Source organism: Staurois parvus, unplaced genomic scaffold (assembly GCF_062004578.1).
Source record: "Staurois parvus isolate SC_StPar_1 unplaced genomic scaffold, SC_StPar_1.0 ptg000194l, whole genome shotgun sequence".
Taxonomy (NCBI): Eukaryota; Metazoa; Chordata; class Amphibia; order Anura; family Ranidae; genus Staurois; species Staurois parvus.
Window position 1 is genome coordinate 715,050 of NW_028317990.1, and position 13,630 is coordinate 728,679.

The 13,630-nt window shown below is 41.5% G+C and overlaps 1 protein-coding gene and 1 pseudogene across 3 annotated transcripts in view; one reads left to right on the forward strand and one right to left on the reverse strand.

Annotated features, from left to right (window-relative positions):
- The window catches only part of MAPKAP1 (MAPK associated protein 1), a 307,717-nt gene that overhangs the window by 184,179 nt on the left and 109,908 nt on the right, over positions 1–13,630 (forward strand). The window lies entirely within an intron of this gene.
- LOC149461727 (U2 spliceosomal RNA) lies at positions 11,149–11,269 on the reverse strand (annotated as a pseudogene).

Here is a 13,630-nt window from a genome sequence, read left to right on the forward strand (position 1 = left end):
TTTTGAGCATTTTTTTGTACAAGTGTTTAGTGGGTTTTTTGCCAGAAAACCATTCCCAGAAACGCAAAACAGGAGGTTTTTAGTCTGGTTCTAAACACTGAGCCTAAAATATGCCTCTAAATGACCTAATGTGCATGGACACATTAGTTGCTTCTACAAGCAAATGGCTAAACTCCTGTAGGAACAGTTTTTAAAAACACTGGTTTTAAAAACCAGTGTGCATGGACCCTTAAGGTACATTGTGACACATGTGCTTATAAGTGATTAGTCTAAGAAGTACCTTATCTTAAAGCCCAACCCAAGGAAGAATCATTCCTCATTTCTCCCTCCCAACCCATTTAACAATTCCTTCCAGCTGTTCAGTTTACCATACCTGTTATGCTCACCTGAGTTTCCCCATCTTCGCCTTTGCTCACGCTGTTCCCATGTGCAAGGGCCGCTAGTCCAGTGGTGCATATTAAACATCACCATCTGGTCCCCTTCACTGCTCCCTGTACAACATCAATAGTCTTGTGGATCCTGAGAGAACCCATCTGGTGACCAAACAATGAGAATTGTACACCTCACTCAGGCATTGACATTGATACCCAGAAGAATCCAGCATGACTCGACGCTGGATGATCACTGGGCCTTACCTTTAGGTAAGTGAAAATAGGTTTAGAAATATTTTTTTTTACCCATGAATCAGATAGCTGGGGGGTGGGGGTGGTGGTGGTGTTAATTTTAAGACATTCATTAGCGGAGTTAAGAAAACCATTATTTGGCTTAATGTGTTACTAAACCCATAACAATAAAATCAGTCTGTATATGCAGTAAAGCATGCTTGTTATACTCACTGTGGAACCTAAGGAGTTAATCTTCTGCATTGCGTAAAAAAGCTGTTTGGCCCTGTCTTCTCGGATCCTCCCCTTCTTTTACTGTCCCCAATTTATCTGTCTTAGTACAGAGCAGCAGTGGCAAGTCTGCACATTCTCTGTTTGGTGTTTGAGTTTTTTTAGGGGGCGGGTGCATTGCATTTGCAGAGGGCAAGTCAGCACTGTCCAGACAGAGGATCAGGGGTTATGCAGCCTCATAGTACAGTCAAAGGAGAATGAAAGCTCCTCCTACAAGATTAACCAGTGCTTGGCCTAACACTGATAGAAGTCCCAAGACTGCTATATACTGCTGATGAGAAAAGGTATTTAGCAGTTTATATTTACTAAAGTAATTGCATTTCCATGTTCTCTGTACTGTGGAAGACTGGAGATGGTAATTGCAGGGTCATGGGTTAAGTAACACTTTAAGGCAACCGTGTGTGTCTGTCTGTGTATGTATTATGTATGTACTGTATATACTGTGTGTATATGTATATAGATAAATAGATACATGGCCGTCAGCTGTTTTTATACAAGGAAAAATCACTGTTTTCCTGTATAACAACAGTTAAATAGAAATATATTTTATATTATGAAATTAAATCCCCGTTATGATTAAAATGCGTGTGAATTTTGCCGTGGAGCCAGAAAACCCAGTTAACAAAGGTCTCCAATGACCTATATAATACAAGAATCTGACAGGAATTATTATCTAAAGATACTTGAAGACATAATTACCAAATTGTATGAAAATGTATATGCTGTAACCCACATAAGGTTTATTACAATATGACTAGGCCTTTAACATCTTCTTGCCAGCAATGCTTGCAAATGCCTAGCAATATTGTACATTAATGCATGAGCATTAAATAGCGCCTACAGACGTTTTTGCTTTCCACTGCATTTTGTGTTCCATTTTTACAAGCTAATAGGAGCACTTTGTTCACAATTTCATGATATGAAACTGTCCTGAAAATCCCAAATAGAGGACTTTTTCGCTATGCCTCATTACAATCAGAGGAGGACTGGGAGCACTTGGCCTGGAGAAAAGACGCAACCAACCTAGCCATTTCTTTTTAGGGACAGATCTCTGTGGGCTAAAGAATGTACCGTCCAAAGTGTGCCTCAGTGACACAGTGATTGGTGGATATGGAGAATGGTGAGTGTTCCTAAAGAATATGGTTAAAGGAGAAATATACTCAAAACTTTTTGGCCTTACTTTTATGGATCACAGGAGTGCAGTTAGTTCTGTACTACAGGGACCCACTTTCAGTTGACAGCGGGATAAAGCCCGCTGTCTGAGGACAACACAGATCCAACCCAGAAAAGATCCCAACCATATGGTCGGGATCCAGCTAGATTCCTGGAATGACACCAGGCTCAGCCTCCCACAGCATGATGCCCCAGTGAGTGTTGGAAGCGTAGAGCAGAGAGCCGGTGACTTACAGTCATCGCTCTGCACAGAGCAGAGGGGAGAACTGAGTGATGAGCGGTGTTTGATCGCTCAGCGCAGAGCCGGCATGGGACAGATGACAGATGCAGCATTGGATCAATGCTGCATCCACCTAGGTGAGTATAATCCCCCCAACCCCCTACTTCTCTTTTTAAAGCCAGCATTCACAGGTTTTGGGAATACAAATTATGTTTAATTGCAGCTCAACTGCTCATGCAGTAAATTCTGAATTCTCTGAGAATCTTCTTATACTGATGTCAACATCACATTGTATTTTCCCAATAAAGCCCTAATTGTGACACACCTTTTCTTATTTTCCTGCATCAACTTATTTTATGGCTCTCCATATTTGGTCACATAGCATATCAGAGAGCTGAAGGGACTTGGTGCTAGACTAATTTATTACTCTGCTCAGCACGTGTTCAGTACTGATCAGTTCCAGAACAACATAGTGAAAGAGGCTCTAGGAATTTTACACTTGCATGTGTAGTCAGATGAAGAAAAGCTAAAGTAGAGTAGCTCTGTTGAGGTGGCTTCCACAAAGCATAGCTATCCACGATGGACACTCAACAGTAGCTCAAACCATAGAAATACTGGATGAAAGAGTCCATAATAATTGTAATCGCTGGTATAAAAGTCCTAAAAAAAATACTTTTTTTTTTTTTTTTGAAGAATTAAAATAATGTTGAACAATTTCATCCAGTTTTGGTCTGGTGCTCCTTTCTGTATTTCTTTACTTTCAGCTCTTATCAGTGTTTGAGCAGTATCTAAATTCAAGGCCACCAGCTTAAGCCCCGTACACACAATGAGAATATTGGATTAATGATCATCCAATTTTTTTTACATATTAGTCTCATATCGATAATGAAAAGGTTATTAAAGTTAGGAAAATTCTTGTAGGACAAAATTCGAAAGTGATCTGTATTGTAATGTATTTGTATTGTATTTTTGGATGAAAACCGTACTGAATTAAATTAAACTTGTATGATCTGTATCTCTGTATATTGTACGAGAAAAATTTTCATGCTTGTCCCTTCGAATAATTTCAGACGAAAGGTGTGTACTAACAATTAGATTATAGTACAAGCACTTCGAAAGTAGTATTTATTGTACGATTTTCTGATCGTGCGTACTAGGCTTTAGCAGTTTAGTTCTATCCTGAGTACAGCGCCTTTATGTGTTGACTTAATGTGCAAGTCATTTAGACTTGTACCCCTATGCCAGGCTATACATGGATCGAAATTCAGCTGGTAAGGCAGGAACCGGTCGAATTTTAATCCATGTATGATCAGGCTTGTTGTACACAAGCCAATCTACCGATTGACTTGTGTACAACCAACCTATTGGAAAATTGTCTTTTGATCAGCACCATCAGCTATAGCCAGCAATGCTGATCAGTGTATTTTCACAGCAGGGATGTCTCCCCACTGTCAGAATACAAATCATCAACAGGAGATTTCCCCCATCCACATCGAGTGTGTGGATGAGGAAACAGAGTCATTTTTTCGTTCAGCCTACTGGTTAAAAGAAAAAAAAATTATACTGTGTGGCCAGCTTTCGTCAGATGAAGGAAAACTTTATAGAAGCTCAAGACCATGGCACTACCTGCACAGAGTTTACATGTCCTCCCTGTCCCTGGAGGTGTTTCCTTCGGGTACATGCTGGCAGGTAAATTGGCTCTTGTCTAAATTGGCCCTAGTATATATGTATGTATAGATGTGAGTTGGGGACCTTAAATTGTAAGCTCCTTGAGGTTAGAGACTGATATGAATGTACAATATACACTGACCAGCCATTTTATTAGGTACACCTGTTCAATTGCTTGGTAACACAAATTGCTAATCAGCCAATCACATGGCAGCAAGTCAATGCATTTAGGCATCTAGACGTGGTGAAGACGACTTGCTGAAGTTTAATCTGAGCATCAGAATGGGGAAAGAAGGGGAATTATGTGACTTTGAATATGGCATGGTTGTTGGTGCCAGACGGGCTGGTCTGAGTATTTAAAAAACTGCTGATCTACTGGAATTTTCACGCACAACCATCTCTAGGGTTTACAGAGAATGGTCCGAAAATGAGAAAATATCCGGTGAGCGGCAGTTGTGTGGACGAAAATGCCTTGAGGTCAGAGGAGAATGGGCAGACTGGTTCAAGATGATAGAAAGGCAACAGTTATTCAAATAAACACTCGTTACAACCAAGGTATGCAGAATACCATCTCTGAACGCACAACACATCGAACCTTGAAGCAGATGCACTACAGCAACAGAAGGCCACACTGGGTGCCACTCTTGTCAGCTAAGAAAAGGAAACAGAGACTACAATTTACACAGGCTCATCAAAATTGCACAATAGAAGACTGGAAAAACATTGCTTGGTCTGATGGGTCTCTATTTCAGCTACGACATTCAGATGGTAGGATCAGAATTTGGCGTAAACAACATGAAAGCATGGATCCATCCTGCCTTGTCTCAACGGTTCAGGCTGGTGGTGTAATGGTGTGAGGGAAATTTTCTTAGCACTAGCAAGGTGTACCTAATAGAAGTGGCCTGTGAGTAGTCTTCACCACGACAAGATGCCTAAATGCATTGAATTGCTGCCATGTGATTGACTGAATAGCCATTTGCATTACCAAGCAATTGAATAAAGTGGCTGGTGAATGTATATGTAAAGAGTTTCATAAATTGTCGGCGCTATATAAGCACCTGTATTAAATAAAATAGCTCTGGCTAGGTGGCTTCCACACAGAAAGGCTTCACTTGATGGGCACCCAACAGTAGCTCAAACCAATGATATACAGAAAGGAGCAACAGACCAAAACTGGATGAACGAGTCCACGGTAATTTTCATTGTTGGTAAAAAAAAAAAAAAAAAGTCATGTCAGATTACTTTTTTTTTTTTTTACCAACAATTGAGAATTGCCTTGGATCCAGGGTTTGGCATAGCGCTCCCTTTTATATTTCTATGGTTTCCAACTCTTATAAATGTCTGAATGTGAGAGTATCTCATCTCAAGGCCGCCAGTCCGGCTCATCTTATTTGGTCTGGCATGGAGGTCAAATCCCCCCCAAGTCTAATCCTCTCCTGATTACTAATGTGAACAAGTTTTGTTGAAAGCAATGTATTTCCATATGTGCAAGCAATAGAAAAAGAAGCAACTTGCTTTGAATTTCTAGTTAGCGTGAAAGAAGCCTTAACTAATTATTTCATATTAACTTTTCTCTTTGTGTTGCGGCTATGCCACCAAGAACTAATAGGAGCGTAGATTAACCAAATTGCTGTTTCTGCACATTTCTGTGCAGCCTTGCTTGGTATTATTATTACAGGGTGGTCCAAAGGTTATGAGGAAATGCAGCAAGTTGAAAGGCAATGCGCTTCTGAAATCTACAATGTTTTTGCTGGCCTCTCCGGGCTGAAGAGTTAAGTTGCTGTCACGTTAATGCCCCAAGCATTTCCCTGCGTATCTCTCACCTCCACTGCTACATAATGGGAGCAAAATTGCATTTCTAAACATTTGAACTGCGGGTAACCAACACCTCACTAAACTGATTTCATTCAATCGCTTCAATTTAGCAGCAGGATTTTTCCCCCCTTCCCTTCTGCACATTACCTCAGAGCTGAGTGATGTTGATAAGGCCCAGGCCTGAAAAATTGGATCCCTGATAAGGGGTCCTGTTATCAGAAGGTGGTGGTGTGAAGGGGGGTGTGGGGGCTGCTGTTCCTCATTTCCATTTAGATGAGTATTGATTATTTATTTATCCCAGTAAAGTGAGCCTCGCTTCCAATCTTATCTCAGCCACTGCTTGTCAGCAGAAAAGAGAGATAGAGTTTACAGACATCACTATCTCAGATAAAAGTTAGGGCCTTTCTTCCCGATTTTTTCCCTTTAAACCTTGACTGAAGGGATAACTTTTTTGCTCCAAATAAGAAGTGACAGTGGTGGATTTTTCAGCATGATTCCTGACAGCTGGCCAAGGTATTTAAGGCAAAGTCACCCTGCTGGATATCATTTTTAAAAGCTAGTTTTAATTTAAAGAGGGCGATTGTTTCTTAACCTGTATCTATACAATAATACTGTTTCCAAACCTGTCTGTGTATATGTCCATCTAGAATAGACAGAAAGTGACATCGCCGTATAAAATGGCTTTTTTCTTTTTATTATGTAAATGGTAGTTTTTCCATTTTGTGAATATGATTTTTAGTATTATGCCTAGGTTACACTCCATTTTCCATGCATTTTTTTTTTATTCTTTTTGATGCATTTTTCATGTTTTTTTTTAAATTTGTTTTCAACATATTTTCATACACTTTTTTTTCTCTGTGCAATAATTTTTTAATTTGGTTTTCAAAGAATAGCAAGCTCATGTTTGCCTACGCAGGTGGCAACACAGTTACATAGAATATCATTTGAATAGAATAGCAGAAGTGAACGTATAATCAAGACAATTTCAATTAACTGCTCGGGAGTCTGGTCCAAAGGTAGGGCATTTGTAATCCAGTAATGTGCCTAGAGGCCCGATATTCCAGCGTAAAACATTGTTAAAGGAGAGAAATATGTAGAAAGGAGGGTTAAGGAGCAGGAGGGGGAGGATGAGGGAGGAGCTTCCCGCGAATTCCGGACTGTCTCAGGTATCGCTCTACAAGCAGGCTAGACTGACCAGATGTACAGAAGATAGGGAGTAATTCAAGGTTCCCACATTTTAAGAAATTTAGAATGGGAATCTTTAAGATATTGGACATATTTTCATACACCATGAATGCAGTCATACGATCTTCCACTCACTGGAACAGGACTGATGTCTTCTTCCAGACAGAAATAAGTAGGATGCTAGTTTTTGTTGAAAAGTAAAAATGCCTGCAATAGTGCAATATGGCATCCTTAAAATCTTCAAATGAAATAAGGTATGTAACAGGCCAAAGACTCTTGACCAGAAACCAATCAGCCTTGGGCACGACCACCAAATATTTAATGTCCCCTCGCTGGTCACAGTTCCTGAAGCGTCTATCATTGCACCCTGGATTGTTTTCATACATTTGTATGCTTCATGTGTTTTGGCAATATCTCCTGTGTGTCCAAGGAAGAGGAACCCCATTGTTATAACAAAAAAGTGTCAAAAACGCATCTAAAAAGGATGTACATGCATTTTTAATGCAATTATGTTAAAGTCTGTGGGGCCGAAGTCACAACATGGAAAGATGTGAAACATTTTCAAAAATGGACAAGTGAAAATCACATAGATGCAAATAGGTACCATAGGAAAAGATACCTCTTGTTGTGCAATGTACAACGGCTGAATAATTAATGTGATAGATGTGAACAGGGGGTTATAGGTTTGCTTTGCATCACAGTGCTACATATCAAATACTGTTGTACCATAGAAGGATGTTTAAGTGGGACTAAAGTCCCAATACTTCCATTAATGGTTTGGTGTTTTCTACCTGACTTCTTCCTGGTGGCTGACTGTTGCCGTCTTATTTGCGCAGCTAAGGGTACATTCCGAAGATGACTGAGCGGATAGGTAGGTTTATTTTATTGCAAAAAAGACACTTCATGTCTCTTCTGCAATGATTAGCCTGCCTGCTGGCAGTCTTTAAAGGATAACTAAACCCAAGAACAAAGGCAGTATGTTGCAGCTTTAGTGTTGGCTGCATTAGTTTTTCTTTTTTAAGCTAAGAACCTTTTTTCGGCAAATACTGAAAATACATGTTGATTTTGGCAAAAATGCAGTGTCCTTGTCACTTCCTGCAGGCTGCACCTAAGAATATCTTCAGTCCTAGATATGTTCTGTAAGCTAACAATTGCTTTGCCCCCATTTAATGGAGATTAAGAGATATGGACATGTTTGTAGCCCATATCAGAAGAGCAGCCTAGACTGACAACCATGCCTCACTCTATAGATACAGTGGTGGAGTGCCATAGCCACCCAGGGACAGGAATTGTGTTATTTGCAGGTTCATCAGGTGTCAATAAAGCAAAAGTAATTTGGAAAAAAGAAAACAAATGCAGCCAGCACACCAAGGACTCTGTCAGGAACAGGATCTTAACCTATGACCTCTGCTGTGTCTGGCAGTACATCTTGCTGAGCCACCTAAGATGCTGGACAGCTCCCTGTCTGATCTCTTGGAACAGTCTTACCTTGTTTCTGGGCCTTGCTCCTCCTCCCATAAACTTTCTATTTAAGCCATGCCTTTGCACTTCCTGTTTGCCAGATTGTGCTCTTCTTCAGCCAGTATCTTACTCCTTTTGCCTCTGCTGCCTTCCGTATCTTCACTACAACTCATTAATGACCTTGGCTTGTTCCGCAAGTATGCTTCGATTTGTTGCTGCCCTTTGACTTGTTTACTAACTACGCTTCTGCTTGATCCCTACCTGCTATATCTGCTACTGGATCCCAGATTGCTCATATCTCGATGGGGTGATCCTGAGTACTGCGAGTTGGTACTAACAAAACCACTTGCTACCATCAGGAGCTCTGGTGAATACTGGTTAGTGTTTAGACCCTGCGCCATGAGTAAGCTAGTGTCATCCCCCAGGGTGACCTGCTTGTGTACTTACCCTGATGGTCATTGGGAACCTCTCCACTCCAGTAGCTACTGGTATCCAAGTCTGACCCCTGACTGTGACAGCTTCGTAAGCTGCAATATATTGCATTTTTGGTTTTGGGTTTAGATACATGAGATACATATACTTCTCATTTCATAGTTTGGTTTACTGCACAGATTCCTGAGGAGCATTGTGTATTGCATCATCTTTCTGACATCAAGTCAGTTTGTACTGGTTTCTGCTTGGGGATTGCCATGCCTGTTTGTCACAGGACTCCATCATTTGCTAGTAAAGGGCAGTCCAAAGTAGACATTCATGTTACAGAAAATGGTTGCCATTACAGTCCCCAGTATGTATACAAATTCTCATACCTGCAAAACATATAGTTGTCAGCTGTTTTATGTTATTGCACCTTACATTTCTGCTCATAATTAATGACAGTTTTGCTGCATATGGGGATTATGGTTTAAACACAATTTGAGGACATGGTGAAAGCTAGAGGTGACTGCCCTTGAAGGTGGACCCTGGGACTGGCCAAACACTTTTGGTGTTGGAACACTGATTAGTCATAATATTATGACCACTCGCCTAATATTGAATAGGTAACCCTTTACCACCAAAATAGCCCTAACCCATGAGGAAAGGACTCCACTAGACCTCTGAAGGTATGCTGAGGTATTTGGCACTAAACCATCAGTAGCAGATTCTTTAAGCCTCTGCTGGCTTGCCTTCTTCCCATCCTGGTGCCATCTCTTCCCCAGGTAAGTGACATACATGCACCTGGCTATCCATATGATGTAAAAGAAAACCTGATTCGTCAGACCAGGTTACCTTCTTCCATTGCTCTGTGGTCCAGTGCTGATGCTCAGGTGCCCATGGTTGACGCTTTTGGCTTTGGACACGGGGTCAGACGTCTACGCAACAAACTGTGATGCACTGTGTGTTCTGTCACGTTTTTATCGGAACCATCATTCACTTTTTTCAGCAATTCAGCAATCCTTCACTCACTGTGTGTGTGAGACTTCACTTTCTCACCAGTTTTCCTTCCTTAGACCATTTTTGTTACATCTTGACCACTGCAGAGTGGGAACATCCCATAAGAGCTGCAGTTTTGGAGTTGCTTTGACCGTCATCTAGCTGTTACAATTTGGCTTTTGTCAAAGTCACTCAAACCCTTATGCTTACCCATTTTTTCAGCTTCACACATCAACTTCAGGGACAACCTGTTGCTGCCTAACCTACTTTTAGGTGCCATTGTAACAAGATAATCAATGTTATTCACTTTACCTGTCAGAGATGATAATTTTTGGCTGATCAGTGTATCTCTGGCCTGTGTAAATTATTTTGGGGGCAGTGAAGGTGATCTTAAAATATTAGGTGTACTGTGGTTTGGATTACAAAAAAAAAAATTGGCGGTACTAAATTTTCTTGGCCATTTGAGAACTTTAACCCTCAATAACCTCTATACATACATGAATGTTGACCAGTTTTGTTTCTTTTTTACTTTTAAAGTGCACGGAGGTGCGAAAAACCCGTAAGTGAACAAAAAAAGTGCACAAAACACCAACACAAAAAAGAGCACTTTGGGGGGGGGGTAAACAACAGCCCACCTCAAAGGGGAAGGACCGCTACCCTAATCCCCCAGGGCACATGGCTCTGGACAGGGACAAAGGGTTTTCAACATGGTCCACCTATCAAAAAAGGCCTGGTGGACCACTTTCCTTGTGGCTAGCTGAAGCCGACCACCAAGAACTAGGTCAGGGAGCTCTCCCAAAGCAACACCCCTCACGATCAGGTGAAGAAGGAACCTAAGGGCCACACATCCTCCCCCTAGACTTCGGGGTAGCCCGAGGAACCACACTCTCCATCCAAGTGAAAAAAAAAACACATAAGTGACAGGTGACAAACAGTGGAGGAAAAATAAATAAATAAGTGGTTGTGCAATAGTGCACTCGCTAAGCCCTAAGGCAAAAAAATTGCCCTGGACTTAGCCGAAAGGGCCTAGTCCTAAAAGGTGCAGTGCAGATAAAGTGTTTGGAACAGTGACCGTGTGCACTTTTCACACGTGGGATCCCACCCCCATGTATTACTAAGAGCACCCTTAGGGCAACCACTCCCAGGGGGCATTGCTCCGTGGATTCTCTGCCTCCCTGGCCTGACAAGGTAGACCCATTCAAATCAGGAGGAACTGGGCCTATCCGGTTTTCCTGGGACAATTGTTCCCAATCCTCAACTGCCCGTGAGAACCCCGGTGTCTGTTCCATCCTGTACTAGCCTTCAGAGCCCCCATCATTCCAGAAGGGGTACTATACATCCAGCCATCCTCACCAAAAGGCAATAATGACGGTGGAGCACCCCTGCTGGACACTGATAAGAACAGGTACTACACTTGATCTTAGCCAAAAGGCCGAGCAGCGAATGGACAGTTGCATTGTCACACTAGCCGAGATTTGCTTGGGAGCTTTTGATATGCTGACATTCCTTATAAATTTCTGCCGTAATGTGATGAGATAAATTAGCTTTGAGTTATAATCCAAGACTCTTTATTATTCCTTACAGAACTCAAGCAATAATGGCAGTGTGTTGATTCCTTTGTGACAGTTGATCAGTCCCTTTTGTGTAAAATGCTGTCACATTCGGACCTTGGCTCTATGAGCCCACAGCCAAATCTGTTTGTGGTCCATTACATGGTGTGTATGCGCGATAGATCAATCATTCCGCCTAGCTCTCTCTTGACGGCCGTATTACTGCTTCACATAAACGTCTCCCGCTGCCACATAAACAAACGTGTTTCCTCTCAGGCCGCTGACATTTTTAAGGTCTCTGTAAAGGGTACAGGAGGCCTGCAGCCCTGTGCATGGTGTCAGAGGGAGACCCCAGTCCAATTCTAGAAATAAATGCTACAAAATAGGAATTCCCTAGAGGCGTCGCTTATACTGTGAGATATTTAACCTTTTCCATCTGTGCTGCTTTTTAAAAGGTTTCATTTTGTTTGTGGTCAGTGCAGGTGGCTTTAGGGTCAAAATCACAGCAATATTTTAGCAGATAAATGTGACCTTATACTATACAGAATCATTTCAAGGTTTGTGTCTTTTTGGGGTTATTTGTATTTCCTTACTTTTTGTGACATTAACTGGTTGCAAAAAGTAGCCCAGAATAGAAAGAGCAAACACAGTACATAGCAAATACATATTTCATGGTTCTGATCACATGATGCATTGCCTTGTTGCAGTGTAAATTTACATTTTAATCCTCGGATTAATAAATTACTGGGAATTCAAAACATTCCAATTCTAACAATTCAGATTTTTAGGAAATTTTAAGTATACCTATTACGTAGAAAATCAGGACTTTATTTTAAAGCTAAATTCCAGATATGCAGCTCTGTATTCGTTATTATTTAATTAAATGTATTTTTTTTGTAGGGTGAGCAGTGCATGTTCCTGACTTTGACTTGATAGCATCATGCAAAGCTCAGACCAGGGGAGGCAGAAGCAGCACAAGGAGCCATTTAGTTGTGCTGCAGTGCTCATGTGCTGGGAGCAGGCTGGTAGAGAAGGAAGCAGAGTGTCAGAACTTGGTGGAATGATTTTACCTTTTACTGTCCAATCCACACGCTTGTGGATTGACAAGCCTCATAAGTGCTACTTAAAGTGGCTGTAAACCCTTACATGAACCCAGTGAAGCGACTGGTCTCACAGAGATGGAACAAATCCTCCTGCAAATGTTGTACCTGTTTATCTGTAGTCACCTGTCCCCTACATCCATTCAAAGTGCAGAATTTACACAGGATCTCTCAGCTCTCAAAAGCAAGGGGCGGGAAGCTGAAGTTACATGCAGTGAGGAGAGCTCTTGGAGATGATTGGATGGAACAGGCACACACCCCCCCCCCCTCCTTCACACAGCACATGTGAACTGAGCTGATGCTGTCAATCCCCTTTAAGGTGAAGCTTCACTTTAAAGTGGGTCTAAAGTCAAAAGTGTTTTTTTTTTTCATTCCTTGTATTAAGGTAAAAAGATGTCCCACTACTTGAAAACACCAGCCCCCTTCCTAAACATTTACCTGACTCCTTTCCCTGTTCCAGCACTGTCCTTCCTGCAGCACCATTCCCCTCACTTGCTGGTCTCACAGGAGACCCTGAATGCAGTGGGAGCCTATGACTCCCTCTGCTGCCGGTCAAACTCCTGTGAGAAGGAAGCGGGGGTGTGGCTTATCGGTGCTGTGTATGTCTATAGACACACAGTCCAGCTCGGGAGCGCGCATAGGTGCCCCTGTAGCACTCGGCTTGCTGAAATTGCACCCAAAGGAAACGGGGGACATTGCCAGCAGAGGACTGCCAAAGAGGAGGGAAGGGAGCACTCTGTGCAATATTGTTGCAAAGAGCAGGTAAGTGTAACATCTTTTTTTAATTTAAAAAAAAATTCATCCTTTACTAGCACTTCATAGGCTGAAGGGTAATGATGCAGGATTATGAATTTATTAATCCATTTATATCTCGTAACTGTCTCCAATATAAGTATATATAGATAAATTGGGACAAATTGACTTTTCGTATTTAAACATGTCTTCTCTCACATACATGATTCAGTAGAGAGCTTGCAGGCAAGGCAGCAGAATGCCTTCATGTCTGTCTCTCTCACTGAAGACTCATCTGTCTAGTGCAGACATTCTGGTTGCACAGCTGTGCGTACTTGTCGAAACTAAGGTTACATGTGTGTATCTATAAAAATAAATACATAAAAAAAATCTTTTTACAGTTGATAATGGAGTGTATTAAAT